A 16,222-nucleotide genomic window follows, 5' to 3' on the forward strand; every position below is an offset into this window, starting at 1 on the left:
TCCTCTGCCTCTAAAGGTGCCCATACATCAGGCGACTTTTACGGCCAATCGACAAACCAATTCGATTATTATTTTCGAATTGGTTGAAAATCAGTGCTGCCAAGTGCAGGCACTATTGACGATACGACCAATTTCAGGCCGCAATTGGTTGCGTTAGTCGATCGCGACTGGTGCAAGATGTCGGGCCGAAGTTTATTGTCCGGGTGTGCGGCAGTACGATGGACGATTTCAGAACGAGCGACGAAATAATGAAATCCCGCCGCTGCCACCGTAGTGTATAACTGTGCCCCCTCCCCCCGTGTGTGCAATATACATTACCTGCAGGGGCAAACCCAGGATTTTCAAGGGGGGGGGGGGGGGGATTCCTGCACACTACAGTATAATAATATGGTAGGACATCATGCTGGGTACACATAATGCAATTTCCCGTCTGAATGACCGACAATGGGATCAATCAGGAGCAGTTTGGATACAGATAATAATGAGGACAGTCGACATTGGTAATGAAGGGGAAAGTGAAGCATTCACACAGAAGGGCACAGGGCTGTGCTCATATGAGACTCTGTTAAGTTCCCCAGAGCTGCTCCATGCTCTGTACACACACTGTTGCTCCATGCTCTGTACACACACTGCTGCTCCATGCTCTGTACACACACTGCTGCTCCATGCTCTGTACACACACTGCTGCTCCATGCTCTGTACACACACTGCTGCTCCATGCTCTGTACACACACTGCTGCTCCATGCTCTGTACACACGCTGCTGCTCCATGCTCTGTACACACACTGCTGCTCCATGCTCTGTACACACACTGCTGCTCCATGCTCTGTACACACACTGCTGCTCCATGCTCTGTACACACGCTGCTGCTCCATGCTCTGTACACACACTGCTGCTCCATGCTCTGTACACACACTGCTGCTCCATGCTCTGTACACACACTGCTGCTCCATGCTCTGTACACACACTGCTGCTCCATGCTCTGTACACACACTGCTGCTCCATGCTCTGTACACACGCTGCTGCTCCATGCTCTGTACACACACTGCCGCTCCATGATCTGTACACACGCTGCTGCTCCATGCTCTGTACACACGCTGCTGCTCCATGCTCTGTACACACGCTGCTGCTCCATGCTCTGTACACACGCTGCTGCTCCATGCTCTGTACACACGCTGCTGCTCCATGCTCTGTACACACGCTGCTGCTCCATGCTCTGTACACACGCTGCTGCTCCATGCTCTGTACACACCCTGCTGCTCCATGCTCTGTACACACGCTGCTGCTCCATGCTCTGTACACACGCTGCTGCTCCATGCTCTGTACACACGCTGCTGCTCCGTGCTCTGTACACACGCTGCTGCTCCATGCTCTGTACACACGCTGCTGCTCCATGCTCTGTACACACGCTGCTGCTCCATGCTGTGTACACACGGTGCTGCTCCATGATCTGTACACACGCTGCTGCTCCATGCTCTGTACACACGCTGCTGCTCCATGATCTGTACACACGCTGCTGCCACATGCTCTGTACACACGCTGCTGCTTCATGCTCTGTACACACACTGCTGTTCCATGCTCTGTACACACACTGCTGCTCCATGCTCTGTACACACCCTGCTGCTCCATGCTCTGTACACACACTGCTGCTCCATGCTCTGTACACACACTGCTGCTCCATGCTCTGTACACACGCTGCTGCCACATGCTCTGTACACACGCTGCTGCTTCATGCTCTGTACACACACTGCTGCTCCATGCTCTGTACACACGCTGCTGCTCCATGCTCTGTACACACGCTGCTGCTCCATGCTCTGTACACACGCTGCTGCTCCATGCTCTGTACACACGCTGCTGCCACATGCTCTGTACACACGCTGCTGCTCCATGCTCTGTACACACGCTGCTGCTACATCCAAAGTCAGCTGTAGCAGGGAAAGAAAGGGGGCGGGGCTGTGAGCTGCAGATATTTTGGTGTCTCAGCTTGTGCCTGTCTCCAGACACTGCACCAGCCCTGGTCTGAGGGGGGATTCTGGGTAGCTGTAATCCCCCCCCCCCCCCTGCGTTTGCCTATGACCTGTACGGCCACTTGCGCATAGTGTCTAACGTCGGTGCGCAGCATTTGACGTCAGACACTAGGGGCGTGATTCACAAAGCCGTGATAACTCGTATCATAGTCGCGCTAGCGTTATAGCGCATGTAACGTTTTTCACGCGCAAACACTTTTTGCGCTAATTTTTGTGCGAAAACGGCTGCGATTTCTCGCGCAAATTTGCGTGTGCGTGGGAAAAGCGTTACGTGCGTTATAGCGTGCGCAAAACGCTAGCGCGACTTGAAATCAGTTCTCACGGCTTTGTGAATCAAGCCCTATGCGTCAGTGTTGTGTACAGAGAGCCGCCCGGAGGTTACGGACACCGCGCTGAAGGCTGGCACTGGACAGGTAATGTATAAATGCACACACAATGCTTACATCAGACGGGAATCAGTATAGGAGCAGCTTCCACAAACAGACACATTTATCTCTAATCAGATTCAATTAGAAATAAATTTGTCTCTTTGTCGAATCTGGCCATAATCTCCTGATGTATGGGCACCTTAAAGGGAACCTGAAGCGAGGAAAAATATTTAAAACTAGCCGTCCCGCGTCGTAGCATACGCCGCATCTTCTATCTATCTAATAGAGTACGTGCCTCAACCTTGAAGCAAGAAGAATAAAGGTGGGTACACACATCAGATAAAAGTCTTTGGAAAAATGAAAGATCACAGACCAATTTTACCCCCTTCCATGTAGTATCAGAGCCATACCTTCACAGTCTATTCTATGGAGCTGCACTCCCCATTAGATAGAAATATTTGCAAGATGCTGCACACAAAGTTGCAGTACACATTCAAAAGATCATTATCTGCAAAAGATCCGTTCCTGCAAAAGATCACTACCTACAAAATACATTCATAGTCTAGTTTCCATGCGGATTATTGTGGACATTTTTCCGTATAAGGGCATAAGCATCCGCATACAATGAATTTTCGATGCTGGTCGAAAACACAAATATTTCTGAAGATTTTCGTGAAAATTCGCCAAAAAACGAAAACAGGATTTTCGATGCGAAAATGACTTAGGCGAAAATTCGCAAGCAACACTGCTACATGCTACATTTGCACTATCCAGGAGCGCCACAGGGAGGATTCCCAATGCCCCCTTTTTATACAACCGGAGGGACCGCGGGAACCACAGCGGCACCCCGGAGGGGGAGGCTAGGTGCCGCAGGCGACCCCCCCCAAGCGTGGCCAGCGCCAGGGAGAGCCGTCTGCACCCACCTCCCAATATTAAAAACAGGCACTTACCTTAACGTCCATTGCGTTCTGCTACATGCGCATTAATTTTCTCATGGAAAGCCTTTTTTTGCAGTTTGTATCCTTTGGAGGCAGGTGGTGGATGGCTTGCTCCGCTGGTGTGAGCCCTGGAGTGAGTTGTCTGCACCTGTCCTCCCCCCCCCCCCCCCCTCTGGAGTGCTGTATGTGAGCCAGCCCTGAGCTCTAAAGCTCGGGGTGACCCATGCTTCACTCCTTTCTCATGTGGTGCCCCCAAGTTAATGCGCATGTAGCAGAACGCAATGGACGTTAAGGTAAGTGCCTGTTTTTAATATTGGGAGGTGGGTGTGGACGGCTCTCCCCGACGCTGGCCACGCTTGGGGGGGGGGGGGGGTCGCCTGCGCCTCCCCCTTCGGGGTGTCGCTGTGGTTCCCAGGCAGTGAGAGAGCCTGGGACCCTGTGGTCCCCCCGGTTGTATAAAAGGGGGGCATTGGGAATCCTCCCCGTGGCGCTCCTGGATAGTGCTAATGTAGCATGTAGCAGTGTTGCTTGCGAATTTTCGCCTCGAAAATCCCGTTTTAGTTTTTTGGCGAATTTTCACGAAAATCTTCAGAAATATTTGCGTTTTCGACCAGCATCGAAAATTCATTGTATGCGGATGCTTATGCCCTTATGCGGAAAAATGTCCACAATAATCCGCATGGAAATTCAATCTATGCGGACGTTTATACGGAAAAATGCCCGCAATAATGCGCAAGAAACTTCTCTGAATGCGGGCGCTAATGCCCTTATGTGGAAAATGTCCGCAATCATACGCAAGTAATGTGAAAATGACTGGCCTTAGGCGACAATTAACGTGAAAAAATTAGATGGAAAATTTGCCTGTCAAAACGAAATTAGGCGAAAATTCGGTAAAAATTTATCGAAACAAATTTTTGCATTTTCGCTCATCACTGGCATGTAGCAGGGCGACCGCTTTGCAGTATTGGTTTTTTGACCCTGCATAGTTTGGCATGCAAAAGCAAATGCATATTTGCATGAGCATTGCCTCATGAATAGCCAATTAGGCCAGATTTGCAAAGCCAGACTTGCTAGGGTAGGCCTCTTTTCCACGGACAGTTGATAGGCAGTAACATGCCTCTCAAACTCTTACAACTGCTCACTACTGCCTGTTAACAGCTTGCTGCTGCCTGGAAACTGCTTGTTGCTGCCTGGTATCTGCTCACTGCTGCCTGGTAACTGCTTGCTGCTGCCTGGAAAACTGCTTGCTGCTGCCTGGTAACTGCTTGCTGCTGCCTGGTAACTGCTTGCTGCTGCCTGGTAACTGCTTGCTGCTGCCTGGTAACTGCTTGCTGCTGCCTGGTAACTGCTTGCTGCTGCCTGGTAACTGCTTGCTGCTGCCTGGTAACTGCTTGCTGCTGCCTGGTAACTGCTTGCTGCTGCCTGGTAACAGCTTGCTGCTGCCTGGTAACAGCTTGCTGCTGCCTGGTAACTGCTTGCTGCTGCCTGGTATCTGCTTGCTGCTGCCTGGTAACTGCTTGCTGCTGCCTGGTAACTGCTTGCTGCTGCCTGGTAACTGCTTGCTGCTGCCTGGTAACTGCTTGCTGAGCACACAGCTCAACAGTCTGTGGAAAAGAAGCCTAAAACTTGGTAATTGAGCACGCATACATTTTCTCATGCAAAGTACTTCTTCTTCTTGCTCGAAGGTTGAGGCACTTACTCTATTATATATATAGATAAACACATGACGTAGCTGCAAATGACTATTACATACTAACCTCACCGTCAGTTCCTCTCAGAAACTCACCATTTTCTTCTTAGGCCCCGTTCACACTTGCAGTTCGAGTCCGCAAGTGTCCGGGGGCCGCAAAGAGACCGTACGGGTCTCTGCAGTGGCCACAAGTTGCCACCAGTTGCGGATCCGGAATGTATCAGTTCCGGCTACAATAAAGTAGCCTATGGCTCAAATGGGTGATATTACAGTTTAACAGTGTGCTGACCAGGAAGCTGTTATGGGGTAATGGCCAACAGGACAGAGAATTCCATTGATCACAGTGGACAAATGGGACGCAGGAGAGGAGAAAGAGAGTAAGGAGTAGACTACACAGGAGGTAAGTATGACCTGTGTATGGTTATTTTGACTCTTTATTTTCAGTTCAGGTTTTCTTTAAGGCTTTGTTTACATTAGAGGCATTTTTTTTTTAAGCGCTGGTAGCGCTTGCTTTTTTTTCCAAAACGCACAGAAAGCGGCTACACCATGTTGTGCTATGGTGAAGTTCTCACTTAAGCGTTCCGTGCGCTGTCAGTTTTCAAAAGTGGTGCTTGAGCCATTTTAGGGCGTTTTTGCTCTAATGGGAGGTATAGGAAAAACGCCCACAAAACCGCTTTGTGAAGCGATTGCGTTCACATTTTTAAGAATAAATACATTGTATTTATTCTTTCCTGGATCAAAGAGTTTACTTCCTGACTTGTGTCAGGGAGTGAATTACCAAAACGCTCGAGTAAAACGCGTCGGAAACCGCTAACCCCACCCCCCCAAAAAAGCCCACCCAAGCGCCGGGAATCGGACAGGAAAAACGCTTCAAAAAACGCCTAACGCAGACGCGAACGGAAGCAAAACGCTATGTGAACAAGCCCTAAGACCCTGAACAAGCATGCAGTCTTGATTAGCGGAATGCTTGTTTCAGGTGTATGACTCAGACATTACTGCAGCCAAAGAGATGAGCAGGGCTGCCAGGCAACTGGTATTTAAAAGGAAATAAATATAGCAGCTGCCATATTCCACTCAATTTAGGTGTGAGTGACATAAGTAGGCTGCCATATTTATTTCCCTTTAACCACCCTGGCGTTCTGATTAAATCGCCAGGGTGGCTGCGGGAGGGTTTTTTTCAAATAAAAAAAAAACTATTTCATGCAGCCAACTGAAAGTTGGCTGCATGAAAGCCCACTAGAGGGCGCTCCGGAGGCGATCTTCCGATCGTCTCCGGCGCCCAGAATAAACAAGGAAGGCCGCAACGAGCGGCCTTCCTTGTTTTGCTTATATCGTCGCCATAGCGACGAGCGGAGTGACGTCATCGACGTCAGCCGACGTCCTGACGTCAGCCGCCTCCGATCCAGCCCTTAGCGCTGGCCGGAACTTTTTGTTCCGGCTGCGCAGGGCTCAGGCGGCTAGGGGGGCCCTCTTTCGCCGCTGCTCGCGGCGAATCGCCGCAGAGCGGCGGCGATCAGGCAGCACACGCGGCTGGCAAAGTGCCGGCTGCGTGTGCTGCACTTTATTTGATTAAAATCGGCCCAGCAGGGCCTGAGCGGCGACCTCCGGCGGTGTTGGACGAGCTCAGCTCGTCCAGACCGCTCAGGTGGTTAAACAATACCAGTTGTCTGGCAGTCTTGCTGATCTTTCTGGCTGCAGTAGTGTTTGAATCAAGCAGGGCTGTGGAGTCGGTACAAAAATCTTCCGACTACAACTCCGACTCTTCAGTTTATGAAACCACGACTCCGACTCCGGGTGCCCAAAATTGCCCCGACTCCGACTCATCAGCCCTGGAATCAAGCACCTGAAACAAGCAACCAATGCACCTATTCCAGTCACTCTTAGGCCTAGTGCACACCAGAGCAGTTCGGCTGCGTTTTGCGATCCGCTTGCGGCTGCGGATACGCTTGGGTAATGTATTTCAATGGGCTGGTGCACACCAGAGCGGGAGGCGTTTTGCAGAAACGCATACTCCCGGGCTGCTGCAGGTTTTGGATTGCGGAGGCATTTCTGCCTCAATATTAAGTATAGGAAAAACGCAAACCACTCTGAAAAACGGCAGTTTAGAGCGGTTTTGCAGGCGTTTTTTGTTACAGTAGCTGTTCAGTAACAGCTTTACTGTAACAATACATGAAATCTACTACACCAAAAACGCTTCACAAAACCGCAAAATGCTAGCTGAAACGCTACAGAAAAAGAAGAAAAAGCATTTCAAAATCTGCTAGCATTTTGCGGATCTGCTAGCGGTTTTTGGTGTGCACCAGGCCTAAGGGCTGGTGCACACCAAGCATTTTTGGTAGCGTTTTCAAAACCGCTGCCGCCTGTGAAAACGCTTGGCTAATGTATCTCAATGGGATGGTGCACACCAGCGGATTGAGGTTTTTAGCAAACCGCAAACGTGGGTTCTGCAGCATTTTTGCGGTTTGCAGATGCGTTTCTGCCTCAATGTTAAAGTATAGGAAAAGCTCAAACCGCTCTGGAAAACGCTACATCAGAGCGGTTTTCCAGGCGTTTTTGTCACAGAAGCTGTTCAGTAACAGCTTCACTGTAACAATATTTGTAATCTGCTACACAAAAATGCACCAATAAACGCGAGGCATGCTTAGAAAACCTCTCTAAACATGCCTAGAATCGCTCTGAAATCTGCTCCCAAAACCGCTAGCGTTTTGCGCCTCTGCTAGAGGTTTTTGGTGGGCACTGAGCCTTAAAGAGAACCAGAGATGAAGCACCCTCATGTGTTTTACCATATATATCAATGGGAACATGACAGTAAATGCCTACTGTGCTCTTTGTTTCATTCTTCTCTGCTTATACTGCCTGTTATCAGCTCTGATAAGAATCCCAGACTGAGCATTCAGTCTAGCTTTGCTCCACATGATTATAGCTGAATCAGTCTTCTGTGATGTCTTTTCAAGCCCAAGCCTGCCCCCTTGTGGCTCCGCTTCCTGCTATTAGCAGGAATATAGAGCCACAAGGAGGCAAACTTGGGCTTGAAAAGACATCACAGAAGACTGACTCAGCTATAATCATTCGGAGCAAAGCTAGACTGAATGCTCAGTCGGGGATTCTTATCAGAGCTGATAACAGGCAGAATGAGCAGTGAGGATGAAACAGAGAGCAGGGTAGGTGTTTTCTCTAATGTTCCCATTGATATATATGGTAAAACACATGAGGGCGCTTCATCTCTGGTTCTCTTTAGGTCAGAAGCATCTGATCTGCATGCTTGTTCAAGGTTTATGGCTAAAAGTAATAGAGGCAGAGGATCAGCAGGGCTGCCAGGCAATGTGCATTGTTTAAAAGGAAATAAATATGTCATCCTCTATATGTCTCTCACTTCAGGTTCCATTTAAAGTGGACCTGAACTCTTGCACGGGACAAAAGGAAAACAGAGAGAAATGCACCCTGCATGTATTTAGAGAGAAGAGCCTGTCATTTCCCCTCATCTGCGACTAATCACAAGTTGTCATTTGATCTCTCAGTTGTGTCAGCTGACTGCCACCGCAGGGAAGCTAATTTGTAAATACAGGATGTTAAAGGATAACTTTAGTAAGAGGTATATGGAGGCTGCCATATTTATTTCCTTTTAAGAAATACCAGTTGCCTGGCAGCCCTGTTGATGTATGTGGCTGCAGTAGTGTCTGAATGACAACAGAAACAAGCATGCAGCTAATCTTGTCAGATCTGACAAAAAATATCAGAAACACCTGATATGCTGCATGCTTGTTCAGGGGCTATGGCTGAAAGTATTAGAGGCAGAGGATCAGGAGGATAGACAGGTAACTGGTATTTTCTAAAAGGAAATAAATATGGCAGCCTCCATATACCTCTCACTAAAGTTCTCCTTTATCCCTATGTCTGCTTCCATGAAAGCAGGAAGTAGACACTGCAGATTTATTGCAGGATTTGTATCTGTAACAAAGAAATGTTTTTCTTTGAAGGTTATTATGCTGCTGCCTATCATTTAGAGCAAAGAGGAAGTTCTGAGTTCAGGTCCGCTTTTCAGAGGTCTGTTGATGGGAAAGAGCCCTTATATTGTAAGCACCAATCAGTTGCATCCACAGCATGTGCTGTAGATAACAATGTTGGATTGCAGCCAGCTGCTTGCTGTCCACTAGATGGTGCTGTAGTGATATGTTTCCTCTCTCCCCAGCAGGTGGCAGTGCAGCTGTGTGTGTTATGGAGTGATTTGCAGTGGAGGCCTGCAGGTGCAGACAGAGCAGTGAGGCGCATGATTGGCAGGTCTGCAGCCTTTCTGTAGGAATTACCATCATGAAGGGAGGCTTCATAGAGAAAGCCGGTGCAGCTGTCAGATCTGTGACAGTTCTCTGGGATGTATTTTACACGGATATTAGCAATGTCCCTGCTGTCAGCTTCTCACAGAGACACTTGTCTGGACAAGTATAAGTGTCACTGCTGGCAGCTTCTGTGTTACCTATGGAAGCATAAAAAAAAATGGCAATCAGAGTTCAAATCATCCCAGTCAATCTGGGCAGTGGCATAGCAAAAGGATGCGACTGCATCAGGGCCCACTAGGGCGAGCACTGTAATTACAGCGCAGGAGATTTGGGCGCAGCTGGTGCCACGTACCCTGACCAGACGTCCCATTTTACCTGGGACACGTCCCAGGTTTAAGGTCCCCTGTCCCAGGATGCAATGTGTCCCAAGTTATGTCCCACTTTTGTCCACGGGGTGTCCCAGCTGTGGGACTCTGTGGCCATATAAGGTAATGTTTGCCTCATTTACCATTTGCGGAGTCGGAGTGATCGTTTTTCATGTGTCAGAGGTAACGGTAGTTGCATTTCATTTGTTGGAGGTAACGGTTACTGCAATTCATGTGTCAGAGGTAACAGTTGCTGCAGTTATTATTTGATGATCATAGAGACTGCATTTTCTACTTTGGGGTTATTGTTGCATCATTTGGCATTTTGGGGGCTCATAATTATTAAATGGTGTGCTAATACTGTAGCATCAGCAGCTTCTGCAGATTTTGCGCACAATCTAATCCCACCATAGTCATAGTCTAATGTCCTACAATATTATTATGTATTTATATAGCACTGACATCTAAGGCAGCACTTTACAGACAATGTAGTCATGTCCTTGGCGGAGCTCACAATCTAATTCCGGCCATAATCAAAGTCTAATGTCCCGCCATATCATTATTATGTATTTATTTACCACACTTGCATCTTCTGCAGCACTTTACATAGTACATAGTCATGTCATGGACTGACATCCATGATGCAAATCTCCCATTTCACCACATCATTGTGTGAACACTGCTTTCTTATGTGTTTGGAGAACATTGCCTAATTGACTTTAGGGTCACTTTGTCTATCTTTTAAAACACTAATTCGGCCTCCGGGAATACCTGGTACCCGAATTACATCATTCCCCACTATCCATGTGGACCTGGAGGGGGAATAGTAATTAACGTCCCCGGGACTTGTGCAGCAGCAGGGTAAGCCATATATCGGCTGTATCACCAAGTCTCCCGGCGGCGATTTCATATGTATGCCACTAGGGGCCCTTCTTGATCCTCTGTATTAGCTGTAATTTATTGGTGCTAGGCTGGTAACGATCACCTGTATACATGCTATAAATAGTGGTGGTGTTATTATTTATTTATTTTTATTTATATAGCACCAACATCTTCCATAGCCCTGTACAATGTGCAAAAACAAATAATAATGGGCAGAATAATGAGGCATTCATTAACCTCTCTAGCGTTAAGGACAAGTCAGGCTCGTCCAGCAATTACTAATACCTGCGGCGTTGCTGGCGTGTGCGGTCCCTCACTGGGACCCTGCGGCTTTCCTGCGAGCGCATTCCCGATGTCTTCTCGGCAATCTCAGTTTTTCCGTGTTCCCTGCTTCCTTTCCCTTGGCATCCACATGTCCCCTGGCGTGTTCCTCTGATGACGCTGCGTGCGCCCCCTGGTGTCGGGCAGCGTCATCAGATCAGACGGAAAATTCAAAAGTTTTTGTATAGGATACAATACAATTATCTGTATTGGATCCAGTATAAAAAATTCTAAGTGTAAAAAACTAAAAAAAAAAAAAAAAAAAAAGCTGTGGGCAGCACTACTGTCCTTAAAGTGAACCAGAGACGAAGCACCCTCATGTATTTTACCATATATATCAGTGGGAACATTAGAGAAAACACCCACCCTGCTTTCATTCTTCACTGCTCAGCCTGCATGTTTTCAGCCCTGATAAAATCCCCGACTGAGCATTCAGTCTGGCTTTGCTCTGGAATCATTATAGCTGAGTCTGTCTTCTCTGATGTGTTTTCAAGCCCAAGCCTGCCCCCTTCTGGCTCTGCTTTCCTGTTCTGTATACTTGCAGCATCACAGAGAGCTGTGAGGAGATGGGAAGAGCTGCTGGTGCTGAGGAAGGATTGAAAAAAAAATTAGTCATTAGTTAGTCATAAGAGGTTTTTAGAAATGGTGATTTCATTTTGCACACAGCCCACTAAATAATATGCTTTTCTAATGAACTGTGTTTTGCATTGAGTTTTAGTAAAAAAAAAAACAACAAAAAACGGCACGCCAGAGCGGTAAAAATACCAGGTATAGTATTTATTTTGTAAAATCTATTGGGGGATATGTTTATTTTTTGCTAAAGCGTTCATCTCTGGTTTCTTTTAAGCTAGAGCTGCTCATGCTACAGCACATGCATACTTGTGCAGCGCAGCTATGCTGGCGCATGAAGAGGTGTGCACAAGCATACGTATGCAATCGCCACCGGGAGACTTGGTGATACAGCCGGTATATGGCTTATCCTGCTGCTGCACAAGTTCCCGGCGGCGTTCATTACTATTCCCTCTCCAGGTCCATGTGGATGGTGGGGAATGATGTAATTTGGCTTCCAGCTATAGCTGGCAGCACAATTACAGTGTTTTAAAGGTAACACAAGCACCGTTTTCTGACAGCGCCAAAGTTACTCACTGCAACCAAATCTCCTGCGCTGTAATTACAGCGCTCGGCGCAGGAGGGTTCCAGACAGCAGTGAAGGACCAGAGGACGGTGCGGGAAGCCTCTGGGGGATCCAGAAACTTCCCTCTCCTTAGGTAGGTATTTAACTTTTGGCCCAAATGTCACATCGGGTTCTCTCTTAACCACTTCCCGACCGCCTAACGCACAGGGGCGGCCGGGAAGTGGAGCCCATAAGGACCAGCTCACCCACAGAGGCGGCGGTCCTTGTAAGGGCATGGGCGGAGCGATCACGTCATCCGTGACGCGATCCTCCGCCGCCGCTCGACTCCGCTCACACGCCGCAACATCCCGCCGGCCATACGGAAGCGCCGGCGGGATGTTAACCCGACGATCGCCGCGTACAAAGTGTATAATACACTTTGTAATGTTTACACCTCCTGCCCTGGTGGTCCCAGTGTCCGAGGGACCACCAGGGCAGGCTGCAGCCACCCTAGTCTGCACCAAGCACACTGATTTCCCCCCCCCCTGCCCCCTGATCGCCCACAGCACCCCTCAGACCCCCCCCTGCCCACCCCCCAGACCCATGTTTACACCCAATCACCCCCCTAATCACTCATCAATCACTCCCTGTCACTATCTGTCAATGCTATTTTTTTTTTAACCCCCCCCCTGCCCCCTGCTCCCTCCTGATCACCCCCCACCCCTCAGATTCTCCCCAGACCCCCCCCCCCCCCATGTACTGTATGCATCTATCCCCCCCTGATCACCTGTCAATCACCCCCTGTCACTGCCACCCATCAATCAGCCCCTAACCTGCCCCTTGCGGGCAATCTGATCACCCACCCACACCAATAGATCACCCGCAGATCCGACATCAGATCACCTCCCAAGCGCAGTGTTTACATCTATTTTCTACCCTAAACACCCACTAATTACCCATCAATCACCCCCTATCACCACCTGTCACTGTTACCCATCAGATCAGACCCTAATCTGCCCTTTGCGGGCACCCAATCACCCGCCTACACGCTCAGATTGCCCTCAGATCCCCCCCTTATCAATTCGCCAGTGCAATATTTACATCTTTTCTTCCCTGTAATAACCCACTGATCACCTGTCAATCACCTGTCAATCACTCATCAATCACCCCCTGTCACTGCCACCCATCAATCACCCCCTGTCACTGCCACCCATCAATCACCCCCTGTCACTGCCACCCATCAATCAGCCCCTAACCTGCCCCTTGCGGGCAATCTGATCACCCACCCACACCAATAGATCGCCCGCAGATCCGACATCAGATCACCTCCCAAGTGCAGTGTTTACATCTGTTCTCTCCTCCAAACACCCACTAATTACCCATCAATCACCCCCTGTCACTGCTACCAATCAGATTAGACCCCTATCTGCCCCTAGGGCACTCAATCACCCGCCCACACCCTCAGAATGCCCTCAGGCCCCAGCCCTGATCACCTCGCCAGTGCATTGCTTGCATCTATTCCCCCCTCTAATCACACCTTGAGGCACCCATCAATCACCTCCTGTCACCCCCTAGCACACCTACCCATCAGATCAGGCCCTAATTTGCCCCGTGTGGGCTCCTGATCACTCGGCCAAACCCTCAGATCCCCCTCAGACCCCCTTCCGTTCACCTCCCTAGTGCATTGATTGCATCTATTTTCCCCTCTAACCACCCCCTGAGACACCCATCAATCACCTCCTGTCACCCCCTAGCACTCCTATCCATCAGATCAGGCCCAATACAACCTGTCATCTAAGAGGCCACTCTGCTTATGACCGGTTCCACAAAATTCGCCCCCTCATAGACCACCTGTCATCAAAATTTTCAGATGCTTATACCCCTGAACAGTCATTTTGAGACATTTGGTTTCCAGACTACTCACGGTTTTGGGCCCGTAAAATGCCAGGGCGGTATAGGAACCCCACAAGTGACCCCATTTTAGAAAAAAAGACACCCCAAGGTATTCTGTTAGGTGTATGATGAGTTCATAGAAGATTTTATTTTTTGTCAAAAGTTCGCGGAAATTGATTTTTATTGTTTTTTTTTTTTCACAAAGTGTCATTTTTCACTAACTTGTGACAAAAAATAAAATCTTCTATGAACTCACCATACACCTACCGGAATACCTTGGGGTGTCTTCTTTCTAAAATGGGGTCACTTGTGGGGTTCCTTTTTTGCAACATTTGCTTTCAAGACTACTCCTCACGGTTTAGGGCCCCTAAAATGCCAGGGCAGTATAGGAACCCCACAAATGACCCCATTCTAGAAAGAAGACACCCAAAGGTATTCCGTTAGGAGTATGGTGAGTTCATAGAAGATTTTATTTTTTGTCACAAGTTAGCGGAAAATGACACTTTGTGAAAAAAACCAATTAAAATCAATTTCCGCTAACTTGTGACAAAAATAAAATCTTCTATGAACTCACCATACTCCTAACGGAATACCTTGGGGTGTCTTCTTTCTAAAATGGGGTCATTAGTGGGGTTCCTATACTGCCCTGGCATTTTAGGGGCCCTAAACCGTGAGGAGTAGTCTTGAAACAAAAATGACCTGTGAAATCCTAAAGGTACTCATTGGACTTTGGGCCCCTTAGCGCAGTTAGGGTGCAAAAAAGTGCCACACATGTGGTATCGCCGTACTCGGGAGAAGTAGTACAATGTGTTTTGGGGTGTATTTTTACACATACCCATGCTGGGTGGGAGAAATATCTCTGTAAATGGACAATTGTGTGTGAAACAAATCAAAAGATTGTCATTTACAGAGGTATTTCTCCCACCCAGCATGGGTATGTGTAAAAATACACCCCAAAACACATTATACTACTTCTCCCGAGTACGGCGATACCACATGTGTGGCACTTTTTTGCACCCTAACTGTGCTAAGGGGCCCAAAGTCCAATGAGTACCTTTAGGATTTCACAGGTCATTTTGCGGCATTTGATTTCCAGACTACTCCTCACGGTTTAGGGCCCCTAAAATGCCAGGGCAGTATAGGAACCCTACAAATGACCCCATTTTAGAAAGAAGACACCCCAAGGTATTCTGTTAGGACTATGGTGAGTTCATAGAAGATTTTATTTTTTGTCACAAGTTAGCGGAAAGTGACACTTTGTGAAAAAAAACAATACAAATCAATTTCCGCTAACTTGTGACAAAAAATAAAATCTTCTATGAACTCACCATACTCCTAACGGAATACCTTGGGGTGTCTTCTTTCTAGAATGGGGTCATTTGTGGGGTTCCTATACTGCCCTGGCATTTTAGGGGCCCTAAACCGTGAGGAGTAGTCCTGAAACCAAATGTATCAAAATGACCTGTGAAATCCTAAAGGTACTCATTGGACTTTGGGCCCCTTAGCGCAGTTAGGGTGTAAAAAAGTGCCACACATGTGGTATCGCTGTACTCAGGAGAAGTAGTATAATGTGTTTTGGGGTGTATTTTTACACATACCCATGCTGGGTGGGAGAAAGATCTCTGTAAATGGACAATTGTGTGTAAAAAAAATTAACAAATTGTCATTTACAGAGATATTTCTCCCACCCAGCATCGGTATGTGTAAAAATACACCCCAAAACACATTATACTACTTCTCCTGAGTACGGCAATACCACATGTGTGGCACTTTTTTGCAGCCTAACTGCGCTAAGGGGTCCAAAGTCCAATGAGCACCTTTAGGCTTTACAGGGGTGCTTACAATTTAGCACCCCCCAAAATGTCAGGACAGTAAACACACCCCACAAATGACCCCATTTTGGAAAGTAGACACTTCAAGGTATTCAGAGAGGGGCATGGTGAGTCCGTGGCAGATTTCATTTTTTTTTTGTCGCAAGTTAGAAGAAATGGAAACTTTTTTTTTTTTTTTTTTTTGTCACAAAGTGTCATTTTCCGATTACTTGTGACAAAAAATAATATCTTCTATGAACTCACTATGCCTCTCAGTGAATACTTTGGGATGTCTCCTTTCCAAAATGGGGTCATTTGGGGGGTATTTATACTATCCTGGAATTCTAGCCCCTCATGAAACATGACAGGGGGTCAGAAAAGTCATAGATGCTTGAAAATGGGAAAATTCACTTTTGGCACCATAGTTTGTAAACGCTATAACTTTTACCTAAACCAATAAATATACACTGAATGGGGTTTTTTTTAATCAAAAACATGTTTGTCCACATTTTTCGCGCTGCATGTATACAGCAATTTTA

The 16,222-nt window shown here is 47.7% G+C and overlaps 2 protein-coding genes across 20 annotated transcripts in view; one reads left to right on the forward strand and one right to left on the reverse strand.

Moving 5' to 3' along the window:
• GIPR (gastric inhibitory polypeptide receptor) overlaps window positions 1-16,222 on the forward strand; it is a 309,157-nt gene that overhangs the window by 209,546 nt on the left and 83,389 nt on the right. The window lies entirely within an intron of this gene.
• The window catches only part of GPR4 (G protein-coupled receptor 4), a 228,422-nt gene that overhangs the window by 138,860 nt on the left and 73,340 nt on the right, over window positions 1-16,222 (reverse strand). The gene's annotated exons all lie outside the window — the stretch shown is intronic.

Source organism: Hyperolius riggenbachi, chromosome 8 (genome assembly GCF_040937935.1).
Source record: "Hyperolius riggenbachi isolate aHypRig1 chromosome 8, aHypRig1.pri, whole genome shotgun sequence".
Classification (NCBI taxonomy): domain Eukaryota; kingdom Metazoa; phylum Chordata; class Amphibia; order Anura; family Hyperoliidae; genus Hyperolius; species Hyperolius riggenbachi.